This window comes from Pinus tabuliformis, chromosome 3_2, assembly GCF_031772625.1.
Source record: "Pinus tabuliformis cultivar Carrire ecotype Pingquan chromosome 3_2, CPIR1, whole genome shotgun sequence".
Classification (NCBI taxonomy): Eukaryota; Viridiplantae; Streptophyta; class Pinopsida; order Pinales; family Pinaceae; genus Pinus; species Pinus tabuliformis.
In genome coordinates this window covers 145,980,572-145,998,466 of record NC_142302.1, presented here as the reverse complement: position 1 = coordinate 145,998,466, position 17,895 = coordinate 145,980,572, and positions in this window count along the sequence as shown.

Genomic DNA, 17,895 nt, shown 5'->3' with positions numbered 1-17,895 from the left:
ATTTATGGGTTACACATAAACTCCCCAAACTACCATGTGTACTAAATTCCATCGCTAAGAATGAAAGTTGTGCGAAGGAATATAAAATTTGAAGAGGAGAAAGCGATGTAGTGCTCTCTTGAGAGGGAGCTTCAAATCCCTCTAGAAGAGGAGATTTTAGCTCCAAAGGAGGAACCTCAAGAAGTTATGGAGTAGACACAAATTGAGGAGCAAAGAGTGGAGATAACCACTCAAGTAGAACCATCCAGAGAAGGCAGAAAAAGGACCAGGGAAAGTGAGAGACTTGTGTAGGATGCAAGGGAGAATGTGGGTGCCCCTTCAAATTAGCGCAGGTAGAGAAGGTCACTAGATCAATACATTGGCTACATGGCTCTAATGAATGAGTTTATAGAGACTGAGCCATCCTCTTTTAAGGAAGTAGTAGAGAAACCTATATGGTTTGATGCAATTGTGGAGGAATAGGAATCCATTATAAAGAACAATGTTTGGGAAGTGGCCCTAAGGCCAAGAAATAAATTAGTTGTGGGTTTGCGATGTATCTTCAATTTAAAGCAGGAAACAAATAGAAGCATAAAGAAGTATGTTATCACCTTGATTGACCTCACGCTGAAGGGAGGCAATTCCAAGGTAACCACAAACCAAGCTTAGCCTAGTAGCTAGCCCTACTAGGCCGGGAGAGAGCTCTCTCTATAAGGATCATAGCCAAGATGACTAGATTAGGTAAAGTATTTTAGGCTAGGTATAGTAGCTCGAAATGTTTTGATTGAATTTGTTGTTGTTTTGCTGAATCAGATGGAGCTAGGCAGTTTAGGTCTGGGAAATTAGGTCAAAAATGCAGGGTGTTCTATGGGGCAAGGTAGGCATACGCTTTAGCACTTTAGGCTTAATGGTATGAGGTGTTTAAGACTGATGAGGAGCTAAGGAGTGCATGTGACAATCATGGATCCTTCTCAAACATTAGAAAACATGAAATATTGAATGGTTTCCCAAGGCAGAGCACTATTACAATGGATTCTACCTAACAAACTTGATAACATTCAATAAGAAGCAATGAAATGAATGATGGCATACATAATACATGTAAGCAAATGATTAAAAAAGAGGAAACTGTGCTAAAAATCCATACCACAGGGATCCCATAAAAATAGCTGCAAATCTTATTAATCTCTTTGCCAAACTACTTACAATGATGTATAATCAAGCTCTGCGCATCCAAGTGAGTCCAACCCACACAATGACTGAGAAAATACATAATATAGGCTTCAAAACAAAAAATCCTAGCCTCAGGGGTCGAATCCATGTGAGGAGGAATCAGTTGCACAGCTGAACACTAGGATGATGAAACTGAAACATTCCTAGTATGAAGCAAACTGATTCATTCATCTCATTTAAGCTTTTCATCTAATGTATCTACCCTAGGTAACATAAATACACTTTAATTACATCATGATTTTACATTACATCAGTGAAAAGATCAAAATCCCATAGGTGAAAAGCAATTTCTGAAAGAAACAATGAAAAAATAGGCAGCCTATCAAGTGTGCAGCGCCAGTGTCAAACGCGCAGCGCCAACTTCAATATGATTTTTGACTACCTTCCTGATCTCCAAATTTGGCTCATGATAGCTCATCGGAAAGATTATCCTATCTAGTTTCTAAAACTACCCTTGGTTTCCAATTTGAGCTTGATTTAACCCTCCAAAATTTCAATCTCCCAAGACTGCTCAAATGTGCAGTGCCATGCTCAAAAAACAGGCAGAAACATGAAATTTTGGTGGTTTTTTGGCCTTTTCACCTAGAAAATATGACTTTCACACCTGGAAACATGGTTTTCCTACATGTACATGGCCTCCTAAATCCAATGGTGCTGGACATTTCTCCAAAAAGTGCCCCAAAAAAGTGCGCAGCGCCTAGGGTGCTACGTGTTTAACCAGTGGACTGATAAATTAAATGCCTGAAAATCACAGAACAGCTAGGAAATCAAAAACTGAGCCAAGGCTCCTCAAAAATGGTTGTGATGGCTGATGTTGAAGGTGACTAGGCCTATAGTGAAGCCTCCACCAGTAGGTTAAGCTTGTCCCTCTCTTCTTGGTGAGCTAGGGCTTCAATTTTTGCTTGAGCCCTTTTGAGCTTGGCTCTAGCAATCTTGTCCCTCATGGCATAATGTTTGGCCATTCTCCTTTGCACCTCCACATCTCTAGTGGCTTTGGCCAGCAAGTCCTCAAGGTGAGTGTTAGCCCTCTCAAGCCAATACTCCTTGTTCTCATTCACCATTTGGCCCATTTGTTCATTCAAGGTAAGCTGATTTGCAAGTTGGGCTTCTTTTTCCTTCTCAAGCTCCAAAGCTCTCTTTAGGCCTCTAGTCCTAGGCCTTCTCCTGGTGGGCTCACCATATTCACCATAAGCTTCCTCAAGTTGCACCTTATCCTTTTCTGCCTCTCTTTTGGCCTTGATGAGTTGAACTGCCATAAGCTCATGTTTAGTCTCCAACTGCCTGTTTTCCTGTTTGTAATAAGAGATGATCCATTTGGCTCTTTGCAGGTTCACCTACAACTCACTGTTACACAGTAATTTGTCATCGTCCCTGTTACCCCTTTTCCCGCACATTGGAGGACTTATTCCGGGACCTGTGAGAAGTGACATAACCTGAAAACACTTGCATTATATCCCCTTGAGTATGTACTTCATATGCCCTGAAGACATCTTCTACAAAATACCCATAAAAATAGCCCTTTTTCCATTGGCGTGGTTCCACTGTGTATAACTCGCGCCAATGGGGGAAATCCTCCAAAGAAGGTGCGCCAGCTGGCGCTCTGTCTCAGAGTTGCACTTGCGCCAGCCCAGTTGGGTAAAGTTTTTAACAAACAAACTTACGAAGGTTCTTCCTAACCTATTCATGAACTGATTCCATCTTGAGTTAGTTCAGTTGGACTTCGAATCTCCATAGAAGGGAAGTAGTTCTCCACCTCTCATGGAAGCTTCTTAGTGATAAAGCCAATCCCATGAATCTTGTGGATGACCCTAACTCCTTCTCCTCTATCTATAAAAGCTTTTCCTTTTGCCTTTGACAAGTTAGTCTCCAAGTCCCAAATTCTAAGTTCCAAAGTCTGAGAATTGCCAAGTTCATGCTACAAGGAGCCTTATTCCTTCCCATGAGGCTAAATCTTAAGTGAGGAGATTCTTATCCAAGTGACCAAGGAGAGAGAGGCTTGTTCCCCATTCCCAACAAGCTTTGCAAGGCATGTCTTGTTGATCACCCAGCCAAAGGAGGATTTGACGTCAGAACTATGGTTGTATTCTTCTTTTTTGTTTATCAATAATAGATGACTATCATTATGGTTCCACTCTTATTGTCTTTGTAATGATGATTGAGTTATATCCTTTCTGACTGATATATAGTTGCATCTATTGGATTTTATGCTTGTGTTTGTGTCGTTCTTTGCATGTGCAGGTGTCCGTTCACGAGGATCGTGGGGATTGTGACCAGCCGGAGCAAAGGAACGGGAGCGACGACTCTTCTACAAATATTAGCGTTGGAATCCAGGTAGGCCCTCATCATCGGTCTTTGATTTGCAATTAGGAACCTGCGTGTTAGCGTTGTTTGATTGTTGCTAGACCCCATTTGGGCTAGTAGGGATCGCCTCTGTCCACAGAGGGGATTTACCTCCACAACACTCACCTATCCATGCCTCTTTCTCTTTGATGAAAATTCTAGTATTTGCAGTCCACTAGGTTAAAATCTTGCTCAATTTCATGGAGGTGTTCTTCTTGTTGTTGCATCTTTGTTTCAGCCACCTTTTCCTTTCCTTTGTGTACCTGTTTTGCTAATTATGAGAGCAAGGCCCCTCCCACAATATGTGGGGCAAACACTTGCCTATGTCCTCTCTGATAAGTATGCACCATGGTACCTGAACCAGTCCTTCCAGGCTTGTTGCTTTGGCCCAAATTGCCCTAATCCTCTTTGCCACTATCATGTTTCCTGTCAAGTGAAGGAATAGGTGCATGTGAAGGTGATAATGGAGGTGAGGATGGATGTGATGATGATGGCATGTTTTGAACATTCTGAGTCAAAGCATGAGTGAAAATGGGGTTGGCCATAAATGCACTACATGCAATGTTAAGTTCTTTAAGGTGATAAAGAACTATGATCTTTATGAGAGCACGATGAAATAGGCTTTTCATTTGATCTTTGGGTTCTCCCTTTTGGGCAATGTAAGCCATTTTCTCCACACTCCTGAAAAGATAATAGGTTATGTTAAGCATTTTGACCCTAGTGAAATGCATGAGCAATCTGATGTGATAGGAATAGACCCTAGAAAATCTTCCCTCACATGAAAAATACTTCATAATAATCTTCATCATAGGTGCATATCTGTCAAGGAGGTATGAGAAAGGAAAATAACCCTTTCTTTCATGTCTGTATCTAGGTTTGATGTATGGTTCATAGAAATGTGCTTCTATTTCACCCTGCTTGAACCATTTTTCCCCAGCTTCTGGAATCCCAGTGGCAGCTGATATGGTGGCAGTAGACAATGTGAAGGTTATGCCTACAAGAGTGACCTGATTGTCTTGAAGTCTAGTGATGAAATGTCTAGTCAACTCAGGGTGATACTGGACTGCTTGGACCTGTTCACAAAACTCAAAACATCCTAACCACTTGAAGGATGTCACTGTCATGGGAGAGGCTAAAAGCTCTTTGAGATCTGTGGGCTCAAACCTGTGTATGTTCCCTCCTTTATGAGGTCTTCTCTGCTCTATGTTTCCCTCTCTGTCTGATCCCTCTTCCTCACTCTGTGGTCTGTACTCCTCATCAACCATGATGTTTTTTGTGATGAAACCCTAAGTGGTAAGTAGGGGAATACAAGGGTGTAGGGAGGAAGAAGAAAGGAAAGGGTAGATGGGAGGAAATGAGGGTCTGATAGGGTAGGGATAGAAACTTCTGAGGGGGAATATGGAGTGTAGATTGGGTGTTTTTGGGAGAAATGGGGAATTTTCTTGTGAAAACTAGGGTTTAGGATAAAGGCTAGGGTTTGAAGTGAGAAACTAACCACATATGGTTTTCATTCATTAAGCATGAAGTAAATAACCTTGATGAGAGGGAAATGGCAATACTTACTTGATTTAGGGCCTAGGAGATATTGTGAAAGCTTGAAGAGTGAGGGTATGCAAAACTGGCCAAGTGTGCAGTGCATGAAGGGAGTGCGCAGCGCCTTAAGGGAATGCACAGCACCTGTCAAACACACAACGCCTAAAGAGAATGTACAGTGCCAAGAGGAAACGTGCAACGCCTGCTCTGTTTTCACAATTTTGCCTTGAAATTGCCCAAAACGCAGCTCCGGTTTGCTCAATGCGTGGTAAGAGGTAAATAAAGGGCAAGAAGATATTTATAGGCCTTTGACTTTAATCTTTAGCTCCTCAAACCCCTTTTTCTAATGTTTTTTTCCTTTGATCACTTTCACCTTTTAAACTCTGTTTTGATGCTTTTTCTTCTTTGTGCTTTTGCAGGTGGAAAAATGCTCAACTTAACTTGATTTTTGCAGTGTTGGTGTGTCTTGCAGGAAGGAGAAATATTCTGATGTAGCTGAGATCCATTATTACATATAGAAACTTAAAATTACATAAGAAATACAATAAATTCAAAATACTTTTTTTCACCTTAAAAACATGTTTTTGAGGTGAAAATTACATTAGGTTAAAAAGATAATATTTCAGTAGTTGTGACTTTCAAGCCATCATGCTTGATTTATTTATCATCCTCATACCCTTCCTGACCTTTATTTACATTTGAAAATCAGTTTCTTGACCTTGGTAATGAAACCCTAGACCTAATGAAATCAAACCCTAGGACCTAATGAAATGGACTGCAGATTATTTATGAACCATGACTGAAAACAATATGAAGGAGGATCAGCAAGTATAGTCTATGAGGGAGGAGCTAAAGAGAAAACAACCATTAGTGGATCTATATATCATGACCTAATTGAGTGATGAAAAACTTATAGTATGGGACTCCTACTATGAAAATGCAAAAGAGAAAATTTTGATCCTTGATGGAAGTATGAAAACACTAACACTAAAAAAGTACAAGACCATATTTGTGGCCAAAGGGTACTCTCAAGTTGAATGGACTGACTATGAGGAGACATTTTCTCCTGTAACAAGGTGCTCATCCATTAGATCAATTCTTGCTCTGGTTGTGCAGATGGGGTAGAAGATCCACTAGATGGACTCAATGGAGTTATTGAGGAGGAGTTGTACGTCGATTAACCAGAGGGCTTTGATACTTTTGATCAAGAGTCTCATGTGTGCAAACTCAAGTGATTGTTGTATAGTCTCAAGGAAGCACCTCTTGTTTGGTACACTAGGATCGATAGTTGTCTCACCGGTTTGGGCTTCACCAAAAGTGAAGCGGATGCATACCACTATCATATTTTTATAGAAGGTAAATTGTTGATTATTGTCTTATATGTTGATGACTTGATTTTAACTAGTGATAAATAGATGATTAGATCTTGCAATGAGGACCTTGCAAGAGAATTGAAATGAAGGACATGGGTCTCATGCACTACTTCCTTAGGTTGGAAGTATGGTAAGGTGATGTGTAATTGTTTGTTTCTCAAGGTAAGTACGCAAATGAGATAATACAGATATTATTCATGGAGAGTTGCAAACCCATGGAGACACCTCTAGCGACCAACTAGAGGAAGGAGGATGCCACTTCAAGTGAGGAAGTGGATCCTACCATTTATTGGTAGCTAGTGGGTTCACTGATGTACCTTGTGAACACATAACCAGATATGTGTTATGCAGTCAACTAGCTAATCCAAGCTATGGTTAGGCCAACCAAATTATTTTGGAGGGAAACTAAGAATTTTCTACGGTATCTCAGAGGGACTACCGATTTTGAACAATGGTAAAAATGGACAGAGGGAGTGAAGCTATGTGGCTTCATAAATGTATATTGGGCAGGAATTCCATCATAACGAAAGAGTACATTAGGTGCAATTTTCATTGTTGGGTCCATAGTGGTTTCCTAGTACAATAAGAAGCAAATATTTGTGACGCTCAACTCAGCAGAAGCAAAATACATGGCTACAAGTCAAGGAACATGTGAGGCAATCTAGATGAGAAAGATACTTGTTGGATTATCTGGTCAGATGATGGATCCAACTGTGATCTACTATGATAATTAGAATTGCATCAAGCTCTTTGAGAATCATATTTCCACGATTGATCCAAGCATATAGATATCTAGTATCACCATTTACGAGATTGTGTGCAGAGGCAGATAATGTTGTTGCAGTACATTCTAATAGAGGAACAAGATGTTGACGTTTTGAGAAAGGGTTGTTCAAGAGGGAAGTTCAAGTTCCACAGGTGCAGGATAGGGGTGGTTGATAATCCATTTATTTCTGAGAGGGAGTGTTGAAAATGCAGCAAAAAATTCTTAATTTGATTTTTCCTTGATTAAATTGAGAAAAATTGAATTTCCACATCATCAGACAACTTGGATGATGTTAACTTGTGTGACATGGCTTGTGTCACCCAATTTACTCTGTAAATTCGAGTTGGAGGAGTTACAGTTTAGTTCAATATGTGTGATTGATAATTTGTAGCAATCAAGGTCAGTTATCTCAGGTTATTTTAAGTGAAACCAGTTCCAACTTTTGGAAGAACTAGTGGAAGGTTAGTTAAGCAATGGGACTTCAGTCAAGCTCAGTGATCATCTAGTTAACTAATCAATCAGTCCCAAATATATAGTCTATGCAAAGAATTCGAGTTACCTAGTTGAGATGGAGATTCCAAGGTAGTGTAACATCAATTGTAGACTAGTCTTGAGTGTACAGGCATTGCATGCTATCAGAGGATCAACCTAAAGGAATTTTGCAATCAATTTGAGAAATTTCCTAAATAATAGGGGCCTAATTTCTCAAGGAACAATGCAAGAAAATAGGAGCTCAAGCAAAGGCAAAAATTGACTAAGTTTGGGTTAGAGCCTTTTAGTGAACAAAGAGATAGGTTATGCAATTGTAGGGTGTGCTCAGTTGAGAAAAGCAATTGTAATACATCTCTATTATTCTTATTTAATGGAAGTAGGCATTGGGGTTTTTAGAAGTTTTATTTCCCCGGGAAAAATACTTGTTGCATGTGTGTTATTTCTTATTACATGTTTAAAATTTTTGTTCTAGATTGTGAATTAATGTCCGCAAAGAAGTAGAGTAGGTTTGTGTCGTGTGATTTTGATTAAAACTTCATGAGCAATTGCGAATCTAAATCATAATTTCTATAATTCTCTTCTTTACTCTTTGAGTATTCCAAAATATCCTCTATAAAGACAATTACAAATTTATCTAGGAATGGTCAAAGTACATTTTTCATAAGGCACATGAAGGTAGTTGGTGCACTAGTAAGCCCAAATGGAAGTACCACAAATTCATAATTTCCATAACGTGTGTGAAATGTTGTTTTTTGAATATCTTCATCCTTAATTCTAATCTAGTGGTATCCTAATCTTAGATCGATTTTAGAAAAAATAGAATCCCCTCTAACTTGATCAAACACATCATTTATCTTGGGTAAGGGATGTTGAAATATGTAACTAATTTCGATCTTCATATGTACTCTTGATTCTTGTATATTGTAAAATGAAAAAGAAATTATTATCATTGTTTTTGTAGCATGGGTTTCATGCTCAAGGTCATTTTATTTTAGGTCAAAACAACCATTGAATTCTTCTAGGTTTTGTCATTAAGTCAAGAAGTCGAAGAGTCATTGTCATATGTAAGGTATGTTGGGAACTAGATCACTACTGAGACGGGGGGGTGAATCAGTAGTGTGGCACTTTAAACTTTTCCTTCGAATTATTTATCTTTAACACCATCCACAAACTAAAACACACAACCATAGATCAAAGCATCAATAATAAACATGAAAGCAAAAAATCAATCAACACATGGACACAAGTGTTTCTGGTGGAAAACCCATCCCAGGCAAAAAACTACCATGTTATTGTTGCACTACTCAATTATTTTATTAATTTGTTAATTCAATTATACATGGATCAACTCACTCCCATGAGCCGGAAGACTTGACTTCTTTCAGAGTATGTTGGCACTATCAGACATGAAATTGTTTCTCTCATGAATCTACGGACTACCATCCACTGAAGGCTCCCACGATCAGTCTATCCTCTCCCAACCACCATTGGATTGAGAAATATCTCCCTTCTATTGAATCTACCACGTCATTGTCTACTCAAAGCCTCCACGCCTTCACTTCTTCCATGCGAACCTCATTTAATATATTTTCAGGCTGGACTCCTAAAACTTGCTCAACATGAGCACTGCAGCAACATAGCATCAAATCACATAATGAAAGAGCAAATCTCCAACCTCCAATCACACTACAATTTGCAAAACAATCCTCTAAATCGCTACTCCAAAGAACACCTCAACATCTCACACACTCCATAATCATAAGGCTGAAACAAGCTTCTTTTCACTACTGCTTCAACTGCAAATTGCTTCAAAGATTCTGCCCCAGACAACACATGCAACTTGCATTCTCCTCTCAAAGCTCTCACTCACTCCACACACCAACTAGAAAATCAACCATACTAACAATGAGCTTCCTCCAATATGTAGATGAACTCAGGTGCTCAAATCAATAATTACATTGAACTACTAAGCTCAACAATCCTATTCATATGCTTTATTTGATCCAGATTCAACTCATTGACTCTATCAAGCCACTAACTCCACTTGCCTTTTTATATTTTCAACTTTGATCAACTTTTGGAGGTCCCACGAACTTTTATGATGATAAACCAAAAAATTTCGATCAAGGAAGTTGCCAAAACACAAAAATTAGCTCAACAACACAAGGAATGCAGAGAAATTTCAGAGAAAAATCCATAGTCGCTCCCTTATCATTGTTATGCATGCAACTGGAGCTATAACCGCTCCCTTAAGCCTGCCTTGCCAATGAATGCAGCCTAAAACCTCTCCCTTGACCCATCCACCATGTGATTGGGGCTAAAACTTAGGGAAAGCATGAGTTCTTCAGTCCAAAACCTCTGTCACCTATTGGAACATCTTCCTCAGCTCTTGAACGCACCTCCAAACCTTTGCAACAAATCTTCAATTGATGAAATAGGCTAAGAGCAAGTCAATGACATGCTAGACCTATTCTACCAATTTTAGCAACAAGACCAACACCTCCATCTCCTCAAGCAGCAACCTCAACATCTCAAACACCTGTAACAACATCTCCATCACCTATAGTAGCATCTCCAACTCCTAGAGTAGCAACATAAAGTCATCCAAGTGTCTCCCACACTAGTAGAATCACCTCCAACACAAGAAGCCACAACTGAACACATATAGCAGCAATTCCAATGCTTGCATCATGTGTAGAAGCATATGTAGTACCTGTAGTAGCACTCCAATCACTTGCAATAGCAACATCTACCATCAACATAACATGATAATCTATCCAACCTCTTGTAGAAGCAACATCTCCAATCACAACATGTCAACCTTAATCCAATCATCGCATGTGGATCCATCTCCAAGTCAGCAATCACAACATCATCTCCACTAGGTCACGTCATAACTAATTTTACATCAATGCCAATTATACAAGACCATAAAACCAGGCATCCATCACACATACACATGACAAGCAACACCTCCAATCATGTTGACATCAATGCCAACACTACAAGGCCAAAAAACTCCCCCTTTGGCATTGATTTCAACCTCCATCCAACAAGTGAGGCTGACTCAATAATCCAAAATATTTCCCCCTTTGACATAAATGGAAAAGGGCCATATCAACACTGAAGAACAATGCTAATAATGTCGGATGAGAGTAGGACTCCCCCTGTCATGCACAACACCATGTTGATGCAACCCATGAAGTATCTCCTGGAAGATAAGCATGAAAACAAGGAAACCAACTTCCAACACCACTAGTCAATGCCATGCCAACTCTGAAGATTGAAACATGCTCCCCTTAAGCATGTAATGGAGTTGCAATCAATACTCTGTTTGTTGCAATGAGCCTCCTTTCCAAGTGCAAGAGGCTACTCCTCATGACCATGATTCTAACTAACTTCGGACATGATACATAGCACATTAGAATACATAATGCTTCATGGATAAAATACATGGTTGTGACATATACACAGGACTAGCATATGAATCCTCTATAAAACCTCCTATCACCAACCATGACTCTATGGACCCAAGTTTACAACATGCACCCAATAAAGTGGGACTACATCAAAGATATACATCATAAAACATTACTTGGACTCCATTGACCCATACATATTAAATGACAGAACATACTAGACACGAAGGGTCTCTCCATGAGTGCAAAGACCGAGCAACAACTTCCATCATGCCAAAACATCATGAGCAACAACAAATGCATAACTTGATCATAGATGAGCAACATATAATCAATGAGGCACACAACAAATGGGTGAGAAGTAAATCATCAATATACACCAACAACAACATAAGATAAAGCAATAGGATATTGGGAGCAACAAATAATTTCATCATGAGTGCACAATATCTCATCTATCAGCGTGCATTAAATCATGACCAACAATAATCACCCTTCTCATATCTCATCCAACCAACAACATATGAGCAGCAATATAAAGCATCTAGAATAAAATTCATGAACCATAAAGTGCACAATCTAGATGAACTATCTTCAACACATCATTTGAGCTCTATGACAACAACATATGCATGACCACATGACATAAATATCATCCAGAAGTATGATCATCATCAAAATACTAACTATGTCATTCAAAACTTATGATTTTGCTACTATATGGTGGCAACAACAAAAACTCTTCCCTACATCAAATCAATGTCAAATATATGCACTACATAGGAACACAATGCCAACACTTTCCAATTTGATTTGGAAGCACAAATAACCCCCCCCCCCCCCCCCCCTGGATGTGTGACCCCCCATCACACCTAGACAATGCATGGCTTCCATAACTCAACATGTAGCTGCTCCACAAATTGTTAGTAACAACATAGTTGATCCAACTAATAAAAAACTTGGAATAGAAATAGATCAGACATAAAGAAAAAGAAAAAAATTCAACCTCATGTACTCCCCCCTGAACACATGCATCTCTAAAAATTCATATTTGTCTTCTCATACACTTTCCCAAATGGTTGCACAATTAATCCTAATTGCATGCAACTCATAATGCAACCATGTGCTTCGCCTGAGACCATGCATGTCTCAATTTTTGGTGGGAGATCCTTGCTGCTCTTTTCTCCTCCAGACTTTCAATTATTGATCCTTCTTCCTCTTATGAAGATGGCCTTGCACATTCTCCTTCCGTTGATTCAAACTTCTGAAACACATGGGAAACTTGCAATCCTTGGCATTATGACCAATATTGTCACACACGAAACATCTTGTGTGACCAAGGAAACAAGGAATATGTTGATATGTTTTGGTGATCTGATTTTTATTCCTTGCATGTGCCATACAATTAATAGCCCTATGGCCAAAACCATTGCATGAGAAACAATAACCATAAAATGGACTATTATACCTGAAAGATGGATATCTCCTTTGCATGCATGCTTGATGTTCTTCTCCTTTGTCTACTCCTTTCGATGAGAGAGATTGATCTCTCCATTGTTGAAACTTGCTGCTATGTGACCATGAATTCCACAACTATAACACTTTCCAATTATATTCTTCTTATTGGTCCTTCTTATCTTTTTTTGTTGTTTCTTGCATGGCTCATGGATCTCATTATTTTTGCTGCAACTAGGTGCTCCAATAATTTTTTATTTGCTTGTAGATGCTTGAGCACTAGTTTTGAGCCTCTCCAATTATTCTCTTGCAGAAATTGCTTTACCCTTCAATTTATGACATTCATATTCTAGATCATTGTATTTCTTCCTCATTCCAATCTCAATATTCATTCCTTCTTGCAGCTGAAATTTCAGATCTGAAATTTCTTCTTTGAGAGCACACTCCTTTTCATCACAAATTTGCAGCAGCTTCCATTGATATTTATTTTCTGCCATGAGCCTTTGAATCTCATCTTCTAGTTCCTTCACCTTGGATTTCTCATCATATTTAAAATCAATAGACCTCTCATATTCTTCTTGTGAGGAGGATTGATTTGTTATTGCAATAAACATAAAATCGTTTGCAGTTTTCTCCATTTCTAAAAAATGCAATTTTCCTCCAAGATACAAATTATGCAACCTGTCCAACATTTATTTTGTAGTTTCACTGTTCTTCACATACAACTTGTTAGATCTCGAAATTCCATTCATGGTAATTGTTTTATCCTTATCATTAAATTCATCTCTAACTCCATACTCTATGGACAACAAAATATTTTCATCAAGAGAGAGAATAGGAATCCAACTTTGCTCTCCAAGTTGCAAATTTTCCTTCGTGAAGTATTGGAATTCCTCGTTGAGCCATTTCAGAAAAAAAAAAAAAAAAAAATCTACCAAAATATCCAAGATCCACTCTCCAATGATTAATCTGCACACAAGAGCCCCGCTCTGATACCAATTGTTGGAAACTAGATCACTACTTAGAGGGGGTGGTGAATCAATAGGGTGGAACTTTAAAAATTTTCTTCAAAATATTTATCTTTAACACCATGCACAAACTAAAACACACAACCATATATTAGAGCATCAATATTAAACATGAAAGCACAAAATCAATCAACACATGGACACACATGTAAATGGTGGAAAACCCATCCCAAACAAAAAACCACCCTGTTGTGTTGTGCTGCTCAATTCTTTTATTAATTTGTTAAGAAAGTTATACATGGATCAACTCACTCCCATGAGTTGGAAGACTCAACTTATTTCATAGTATGTTGTCATTATCAGACGGGAAATTGTTTCTCTCATGAATCTACAGACTACCATATGCTAAAGGCTCCCATGATCAGTCGATCCTTGCCCAACCAACATTGGACTATCCAACCTCCATTGAATTTAGAAATCTCTTCCTTCTATTGAATCTGCCAAGTCACTTTCTACTCAAAGCCTCAACACCTTCACTTCTTCTGTGCGAGCCTCATTTCATATATTTTCATATTGGACTCCTAAAACTTTCTCAACATGAGCACTGCAACAACATAGCATTAAAGCACATAATGAAAGAGAAATTTTCCAACCTCCAATCACACTAAAATTTTAAAAACAATCCTCTCAACCACTACTCCAAAGAACACCTCAACATCTCACACACTCCATAATCATAAGGTTGAAACAATCTTAGCTCACTGTTGCTACAACTGCAAACTGCTTCAGAAATTATGCACTAGAAAACACATGCAACTTGCGGGGTATTCTCCAATCTCTCACTCACTCCACACAACAACTAGACAATCAACCATACTAACAATGAGATTCCTCCATTATGTAGATGAAATCAAGTGCTCAACTCATTAATTACACAAAACTATTGAGCTCAGTAATCATGTTCATATGTTTGATTTGATCTGGATTCAGCTCATTGACTTTATCAAGCCACTAACTCCACTTTCCTTTTGATCTTTTTCAACTTTTTCAACTTTTGGAGGTCCCACGAACTTTTTCAGCCATAAACTGAAAAGTTTCGATCAAGGAAGTCGTAAAAACACAAAAATTATCCCAAAAGCATGAGGAATGCAGAGAAATTTTAGTGAAAGACCCATAGTCGATCCCTTAGCACTATCTTGTATGTGACTCGAGCTATAACCGCTCCCTTAAACCTTCCCTGCCAGCGACTATGGCCTAAAACCGCTCCCTTGACCCATGCTCCATGTGACTGGAGATAAAAATGAGGGAAAGCATGAGTTCTTCAGTCCATAACCTCTTCCACCTTTTGGAACATCTTCCTCAACTTTTGAACACACCTCCAAACCTCTGCAAAAATTTTGCAATTGATGAAATAGGCTAAGAACAAGTCAGTAACATGCTAGACCTATTCTACCAACTTTAGCAACAAGACCAACACCTCCAGCTCCTTAAGCAACAACCTCAACATCTTTGACATGTGCAACAACATCTCCATAACATGTAACAACATCTCCAACTCCTATAGTAGCAGCATCAAGGAATCCAAGTGTCTCCCACATTAGTAGAAGCACCTCCAATACAAGCAACCACAACTGAACACATGTAGCAACAACTCCAATTCTTCCATTGCATGTAGAATCATATGTAATACCTATAGCAGGACTCCAATCACCTGCAGTAGAAACATCTACTATCAACACAACATGAGCATCTCTCTAACCTCCTGCAGCAGCAACATCTCCAATAAAAATATGTCAACCTCAATCCAATCATCACATGTGGATCCATCTCCAAGTCAGTAGCCACAACATCATCTCCACTAGGTCATGTCATAACTAAGTTGACATCAATGCCAACTATACAAGACCATCAAACCAAGAATCCATCACACATACACATGACAAGCAACACCTCCAACCTGTTGACATCAATGCCAATAAAAGACCCCATTGTGCATCTAGTAACATGTCAAAATACTCAAAATACTCCTCCAAGACCAATTGAGCCTAGCAACAAATAAGTCAGCCTAGTTAGGGTATGTCATCCTCCTTATAAGTCTATATATGTGAGAGCATTCGACCTCCTATGGACTCAATCACTCATTCACTCTTCATTCAAGTGAAGGATAAGAAGAAGAAGGAAAGCGAAGGAAGAAGGAAGAAGGAAAAATGAAGATGAAGCTTTTGGGTTTTTACACAAATTCTCTCTCACACGTGTGAAGGCAAGCTAGGGTTTTTGCAACATCAAGGCCGAAGTTATCAAGGACCAGGAAAGGGTCGAAGCTGGAAGAAAGTGGACAATTTGATCTTTCATAAGGAATAAAAGACGAAGTAGTCCAAGTCAAGGAACGAGGAAGGTATATATGCCCTAATTCTCCCACACGTGTGACGCTACAACTGGTTGTAGGGGGCCAAAAATCTCAAACCTGCAGTGGGCACTAAAAATATGTAGCTAGATGTTGAAGTTGTGTAGATGGAAGATATTTGACTTAGTTTGACTTGGATAAAAGAGGCACATCATCAAGAAGGTCTGACTTAGTCTTGGAAGGGTATTGGTCTTGGTCTAGAGGTCTTAGAATTCATCATTTGAAGAAACTATAAGAATATAAGAGATTTGTGCAGTTTCCTCTCAAAAGGAGAGGTTTTCGCCCTAGGTAGTACTCTACATCTTGTGTCCTTGTGTACTATTGATATTCATGTTTTGGTAGTTGTTTGATGATAATAACAATGTAATAATAAGAAAAGAAGAATCTAATAATCACTCAAACTAAAAGAATACCACGAGAAGTTATCAGGTCTAAGAGAAATCACCTCTTTTGTAGCCCTCTTGATTTCTCAACAGGGTTTTAGAGCTAAGGTTGACTAAGGGCATGATTAAGATCAATACATACTTGAAGAAGTCATTGAAGTCCTCATTGAAGAAGTTTTTTATGATGGCAAATCACCTCAAGCAAGGCATCAAATCATCCAAGCATCTCATACCATCCATCAAGAACTATATGACCAAGACCTCCACTACAAAGGACCAAGGGTTATTCTCAAAAATTATAAGTACCTTTTAAGATGAAAATGTATGGGTAATCAACAATGGAGTATCTAGACATATGATAGGTGAACATAGACAACTAAAGACTCTATCAAGAGGAAAAACTTCCTATTCGGCCGAACTTGGAGCCAAAAAGAGTTATGCAGTAAGAGGAATTGGATAAACTTCATTGGATCTAGAATATGGAGGAAACACACATCTCAACAACATTCTATTTGTTCCAAGTTTGAAGAAAATTTTACTTTCATTTCAGGTTTAGAATATAAAGGAGATAGAATTGATTTTATAGATGGAAAAGTTATGGTCTAGGATAAGGGCTCTAGCATGAACAACGCAAAAGTTATTGGGATTAATGAGGGAAGGATCTACATATTACTTACACCTCTCTCTCAAGCCTTGGTTCACATTGAAGTCAGCCCATGTGAACTTTGGCATAAAAGGTTTGGACACCTTCATTACAAAATCTTACCTACTCTAAACACAATGGTGAATGGCATCCCTGAGCTAAAGGGCGATCATGAACGAATTTGTAAGGGATATGCATTAGGGGAAATGTAAAGAAACCATTTGGAAGTAGTGCTTCAAGAGCTAAAGAAATATTGGTTCTCATTCACTTCGATGTTTGTGGTCCTATGTCTACAAAATCTCTTGGAGGTGATATAAAATATGTGACTTTCATTGATGACCACTCAAGGAATACTTGGATTTATTTACTTAAGTCCAAGGATGAAGTACTTGAAATTTTTCATGAATTGAAAGCAAAAGTAGAGAATCTTACATAAATAAAGATAAAGATACTAAGTTCTGATAAAAGAGGAGAATACCCATTGAAGGAACTTATAGCTTTATATAAGGAGGTTGGAATTAAGAGGGAGTTGATAGTTCCATATAATCCAAAACAAAATGGAGTAGTGGAAAGGAAGAATCATATAATTAAAGAAAGTATGAGAGAAATGTTACATGATCAAGATTTACCTCAATTTATGTGTGGTGAGGCATCCAAAACAGCTGTATATATTCAAAATTGAAGTCCTCATAGATCAATTGACAACATGACTCCTTAAGAAGCATTTACTAGAAAGAGACCACGTGTAGATCATCTATGAATATTTTGTTGCCTTGTCGACATTCACATTCCAAAAGATAAAAGAAAGAAATTGGATCCTTCAAGTTTTAAGGGCATATTTGTTGGCTATAGTAGCTCTTCAAAGGCATATATGATCTACATAAATGAGGGGCACTGAATTGAAGTA